This window comes from Bos indicus, chromosome 17 (genome assembly GCF_029378745.1).
Source record: "Bos indicus isolate NIAB-ARS_2022 breed Sahiwal x Tharparkar chromosome 17, NIAB-ARS_B.indTharparkar_mat_pri_1.0, whole genome shotgun sequence".
Lineage (NCBI taxonomy): Eukaryota > Metazoa > Chordata > Mammalia > Artiodactyla > Bovidae > Bos > Bos indicus.
The window spans coordinates 62,345,842-62,352,608 of record NC_091776.1 but is presented as its reverse complement, the minus strand read 5'-3'; the positions used below and the strand labels follow the sequence as shown (position 1 = coordinate 62,352,608).

General features: G+C 43.4%; 1 long non-coding RNA gene across 8 annotated transcripts in view; it reads right to left on the bottom strand.

Moving 5' to 3' along the window:
• The window catches only part of LOC109571184 (uncharacterized), a 57,045-nt gene that overhangs the window by 45,126 nt on the left and 5,152 nt on the right, over window positions 1–6,767 (bottom strand). The gene's annotated exons all lie outside the window — the stretch shown is intronic.

Sequence of the window (6,767 nt, the reverse complement as noted above, 5' to 3'; positions counted from 1 at the left end):
TGAGTCTCGACACCTCAGCAGCACTCGCAGCCCCTGCCCCGAGAGACGGAGAGGTAAGCCGGGAAAAATGCGCACTTGACCCTCCAGGCTGGTCTCAGTGTTGTAAGTTCAAGACTGGGTCAGAACGAATGAGACACATTCCTGCCGGACCAGTTTTATAAGAGATTAACCTGAAAACCAGATGTCCATTTACTCATTTTAAGTGAGGTCTGTATTTTCAGACTTTTTGAATCTTGTATCCAGAACACTGCCTGCCTTTAGCTAGGGGACCTGGCAAGTTAGTAATCAGTACTATTAGTAAATTAGGAAGCTGAACATTCCTTAGTGAACAATGAAAATGGAGCAAAAAGAATTGAATCACAGTCGTAGTTTGTGAGTGATCATGATTGGGTCACAGCTTCCTTTAAGAATTTGGGGGAAAAGTTTGATCCTTTCCTGAGAAACACACGTGTATACTTTTTGCAGACAGTGTCAGGGGAGTGGTGGAACTCAGTGGTTGACCCCTGCCTTTATTTCACTGAGGCTAAGCCACGTCTTGATAAGCGACCCCTATTCTACTAAAGACTCATTTCATTTCTCTGAGTAGCACTTAACAATTTTTGTCGTATATGCATATACTTGTACTATAATTTACTTTTTTCTTTAAATTGACATTTAGATAAAATTTTTGAAAAACACCTTATTTGCAGTACATAAAAAAGAACAGCATTTAACTGTCATAAATAGTAGACATGAAAAATGAAAGCAGAACAATATCACTAAATTTTAAACAATAAAATACAAGTAAACCAAATCTTTTAGATTATTAGGTTTACTAGTATTTAACCTTTTAGATTATATATATTTACATATGGGCTTCCCTCATGGTGCTAGTGGTAAAGAACCCAGCTGCCAATGCAGGAGACATAAGAGATGCAGGTTCAATCCCTGGGTTGGGAAGTTCCCCTGGAGGAAGGCATGGCAACCCACTCCAGTATTCTTGCCTGGAGAATTCCATGGACAGAGGAGCCCGGCAGGCTACAGTCCATAGGGTCACAAAGAGTCGGACACAACTGAAGTGACTTAGGACCACACATATTTATATATGTATTCAAAACCTCTTAATCATTCTGTAGCTGAAATAGGTACATCTCATTGAGGTGACGATTTTATGACCAGTTGGAAGTAACAAGATGTTCCAGTTCATGTTGCTTCAAGGTGAAATGAGGTTCACTGCCAGGAAAATGATTCTGTATTTTAGCTTTGATGATGAGCTGCAGCAGCAACGGTCCCATGACAAATGAGTGGCAAAAGGCAACATTTTGAGCTCATGCCACCCTCCGCCCCCTGTTCTTCCATCTTGGCAGTCTCCTAGGCATGAGGTGGTGCATGGTGGCAGGAGGTCAGCTGAAACCTCTGTCCTTGTTGTCACAGCACCTGGGTCTACCCAGGGAGAGAGAGGGATTAAACATAGGGACTTAACAGGAAGAGGGTGTTCTGACTGTGCCAAGGGGGATGGCTGGCCTAACCTGGGCCTGGTGGAAGAAAAGGTTACACTCTTCACACTTACATACGTCCATCATAAACAACTACTGGAAGGCTACTGAGTGCTAGGTCGTGGTGATGCAAAGACGACTAAGACCTGTGAGACTCACTCTCTCTAGAAGCTCAGGACATGGTGAGGAGAGACAGACTCTCGGATGATTATAATACAATATAACTGCCAGATACAATGAGAGCAAAAACGTAATGACATCATGGAAGGACAAGAAGGGCCCCTGCTGACTGCAGGCAGGGAAGAAGGCTCCCTAGAATGTGCTCATGTACCTCTCAGGTAAAAGAAGCCCAAAGGTGAGCAGTGAAGGGCTATTAAAGTGATTCCACAGAGTCTTTAAATAAGTGATTCCTACTATTTCAATGTTCCATTATCCCTACAGCATGACCCTCATCCTTGAGGTTTAATATGACTTCTCACATTCCAGCCATCACAACAATATCCAAGAAGCAAGACGGTTAAAGGACAAAGAACGGTGGGATACTTTATAAGGCAACTTCCAGGAGGCTGCCCACAAAGCTTCTATTTATACGTCTTTGGACATACAAAGAGACCTGCCTCTTGAGAAATCTATGCCGGTCAGGAAGCAACAGTTAGAACCGGACATGAAAAACAGACTGGTTCCAAGTAGGAAAAGGAGTACGTCAAGGTTGTATATTGTCACCCTGCTTATTTAATTTATATGCAGAGTACATCATGAGAAACACTGGGCTGGATGAAGCACAAGCTGGAATCAAGATTGCCGGGAGAAATATCAATAACCTCACATATGCAGATGACACCACCCTTACGGCAGAAAGTAAAGAGGAACTAAAGAGCCTCTTGATGAAAGTGAAGGAAGAGAGTGAAAAAGTTGGCTTAAAGTTCTCAACATTGAGTAAACTAAGATCATGGCATCCAGCCCCATCACTTCATGGCAGATAGATGGGGAAACAGTGGAAACAGTGGCAGACTTTATTTTGGGGGGTTCCAAAATCACTGCAGATGGTGACTGCAACCATGAAATTAAAAGATGCTTACTCCTTGGAAGGAAAGTTATCACCAACCTAGACAGCATATTAAAAAGCAGAGACAGTACTTTGCCAACAAAGGTCTATCTAGTCAAGGCTATAGTTTTCCCAGTGGTCATGTACGGATGTAAGAGTTGGACTATAAAGAAAGCTGAGCACAGAAGAATTGATGCTTTTGAACTGTGGTGTTGGAGAAGACTCTTGAGAGTCCCTTGGACTGCAAGGAGATCCAACCAGTCCTGAGTGTTCACTGGAAGGACTGACGTTGAAGCTGAAACTCCAATACTTTGTCTACCCGATGCAAAGAGCTGACTCATTTGAAAAGACCCTGATGCTGGGAAAGATTGAAGGCAGGAGGAGAAAGGGATGACAGAGGAGGAGATGGTTGGATGGCATCACCGACACAATGGACATGAAATTGGGTAAATTCCAGGAGTTGGTGAGGGACAGGGAGGCCTGACGTGCTGCAGTCCATGGGGCCGCGAAGAGTCGGACACAACTGAGCGACTGAACTGAATTGGACAAAGTTAAGATACATGGCCACGTCTAGCTGCAAAGGATAAGGAACTTCATCTTTTTAGCTGGGAGTCAGTGTGCCTCTCTAAAACTAAAGTTCTTAATTCTAAAGAATAAAAGGAAAATGGATTTGGGAAGGCAAATCCCTACCATGATGCGAAATAGCACCCTCAAAATTTAGGGTGATAAAAATTTAGGGTGATGACTTTCCAATGCCTGACCTTACCACCAACTTAATCCAAATCTCATGATATAGGTGAGAGTACTTCTGGGAAGATTTTCTATACACAGTGTATTACTTAAGAAAATTTTACTTGCAAGTATCAGAAAACCAAGTTCAAGTCAGTGTGAAAAAAATATGGTCCCCATATTCCAAAACCCTGAGATCTCGGCTCTGACCGTGGCTTGATCCAGAAGTTCAAAAAGTTTCCATCTCTTGGCTCCAGCTCTCCATGTTTAAACCATACCCATTTTGGTTCTGGTGGGTCTGGATTCTTAGAAGAACCAACTGACTTCAAGAGCTCTCATCTCATACCGGGCAAGGCCCAAGTCCACTGGCTAGGAGAAGGTCCGTGTTTGCTAGCCCCAGCAGAGACTCAGGTTCATGCTAACTGATGTGACGTCCTGCCCTTCCCTCGACCAGTGGCCGGATCGATAAAGCTGCAGTGATCACTTCGACCTGAGTTCTAACCGTCCACCCTTGGAGCCCTGGAGGCCCTTCTAGTCTATTTGAGGCTGAAAATGACGGGTGGATCCCCAAAGAAAAGTGGTGCTCTTATCTGAAGGAGAGGACTTAAGACATTGGAACTGCCAACCTTTTAATACTCCAGTGCTGCTGAAAACCCTGTTGGGGTGAATTGGAGAAAACAGAGAAATGTAATATTTCTTGCCCACATCCCTGTGAATCAGACTCATGGTAAGAGAATCTGCTTCTTAAACTGACAAATAACAAAAGAAATGCCAGCTATTAAGAAAATTTCTATAATGTTGATTCTGACATCCTAGACCCATTAATCTCCTTGGCTTTTAGTGACAGAAACCTATTAGAACACTAGGTAGCTGTCTGGAAGCAAAAACAAAGTTCTCAGGTTATGAACAACCTAATCTCTCTGGGTTTTTAGATGTGGGTCAGTCACAGGAGTATTGGGTGTAAAGCTGGTGTTTCTGCCTTTGGCCTTGCCCAGCGTCCAAGAGGAAATGGCGGAATAGAGGACGCAAAGAACTTCCTGCAGCCCTGAGAAGGGGGCTGATGTGGGGTTTTCTAAGTCCAGGTGCCACCTTGTGTTTGTAAGTACAACTGCAGCGCTATCCTCTCCGAGATCTGACAGGTAGACCAAATGATCAGGCTGGTGTCTTTCAAAGATAGTGTTACCCGAATGAGCTGATTTACAAAACAGAAAAGACTCACAGCAAACTTACAGTTACCAAAGGGTAACAAGGACCTACCGTGTAGCATAGAGAATTGTATTCAATATCATGCAATAAACTATAGTGGAAAAGAATCTGAAAAAATATATCTATATAACTGAATCACTTTTCTGTATACCTGAAACTAACACAACATTGTAAATTAACTATTGTTGTTGTTCATTCACTAAGTCATGTCTGATTCTTTGCAATCTAATAGACTGCAGCCCGCCAGGCTCCTCTGTCCATGGGGTTTTCCAGGCGAGAGTACTGGAGTGGGTTGCCATTTTCTACTCCAGGAGATCTTCCTGAACCAGGGATTGAGCCCACATGTCTTGCATTGGCAGGCAGATTCTTTACCACTGAGCAATACTTCAGTTTTAGAAATGGTTGAAACAAAACACAAGATGGCATTACATGCCTCGTGATTGTATATGGGCAACACCTAGACAAATGCAATGAGTCAAAAGGCGACGGTCACACGCCCAAAATAACAGCAAACAGGGACTCCAACAAAAACTTCTCCATGAATGTTCACAGAAGTACTATTCACAACAGCCCCAAAGTGGAAATAATCTGAATGTCTATTAACAGATGAATGAACAAACAAAATGTGGCCCATTCACATAATGAAATTATTTAACCATAAAACACTAATGAAGCACTGATACATGCTATTATATACATGAACCTCAAAAACATGATGCTATGGGAAAGAAGCTGGACATAAAAGGCCACATATTGTCTGATTCTATGTTTATGAAATGTTCAGAATAGGTAAATCCAAAGAGACAAAGCAGACTGGTCACTGCTAGGACTGAGCGACTTCACTTTCCCTTCTCCCTTTCATGCACTGGAGAAGGAAATGGCAACCCACTCCAGTGTTCTTGCCTGGAGAATCCCAGGGACAGAGGAGCCTGGTGGGCTGCCGTCTATGGGGTTGCGCAGAGTCAGACACAACTGAAGCGACTTAGCAGTAGCAGCAGCAGGAGCTAGGGAGAGAAGGAAAGTTGATGCGTAACAGGTAAGGGTTTCCCCTGGGGATGAAAATGTCTTTGAACTAGTTAGAGATGATACTTGCACAACATTGAGTACTAAATGCCACTGAACTGTTCACTTTTAAATGGTCAGTTTTATGTTACATGGATTTTAATCTTAATTAAAAAAAATAAATTGCCTTACCTCTGGGCCTCCATTCCCTCACAGTCCCTCCAGTCATGTCCCACTCATTCAGCTACTTCATGAAGAATAAAAAGTAACTGATTGTCATTGTTTTTATTAATTTTTTCTGAAAACGAAATGAACATGGTAAAAGGATTTTTTTTTCAGTGATATACACTCCTGGTTTCCAATCTTATGGCCCCAAGAAGAAATATTTACTGTACATCTACTAAGGGCCCCATACTACTGGTCTGGCAGCCACACTTGGAGAACCAAAGCCCAGACCTCTATCTGCTAAGTTTGTTCAAGATAATTTAGGCTTTCTATAACACACTCGTCAAACTCGTTAGAACCTCTGCCCACTGCCTGGTTCCCAACCACTCCTGCATTTTAGGGAGCTGTTATGATAGCACCCGTCTTTCAGGCACCAACATCTGTGTTAGTTATCTATGCTGCATAACAAATGGCCCCTAACTTTAGCACTTTAAAAACATGGATTATCTCAGTTTCTGTGGGTCAGGAATTTGGACATAGCTTAACTGGGTGCCTCTGGTACAGAGGGCTGCAATCAAGTTCTTGGCCAAGGATGCAATCATCTCAGGGTTCAACTATGTGAGGATCCATGCTAAGCTCACTTACGTGACCACTTGCCAGGCCTCCAGTTCTCACTGACAGCTGGTGAGACATGAGTTCCTTGACATGTGGGCCCCCCTAGGGGCAACAATAGTGGGCTGACTAGCATTCTCTCCCCTATTCCTGGTCACATGGAACCTCAGAATGTGGAAAGGTCTCTGCAGATGCAATTAGTTAGGATAAGATGAGGTCATACTAGGTTAGGGTGACCCCTAAATCCAATGACTGGTGTCTTTGGAAGAGGAAGGAACACAGAGGCACACGGAGAAGGTCATGTGAAGATCAAGGCAGAGATTAGAGGGATACACCTGTAGGCCAAAGGACTGCTGGGAGCCACCAGCAGCTGGCAGAGATAGAAATGACCCTTCCTAGAGTCTTCAGAGGGAGCAGGGCCCTTCTGACACCTGGATTTCAGACTTTGGGCCTGCAGGACTGTAGAGCATAAATTTCCATTGTTTTAAGTCACCTAGTTTATGGTAATTTGCTATGGCAGCCCTAGGAAACTA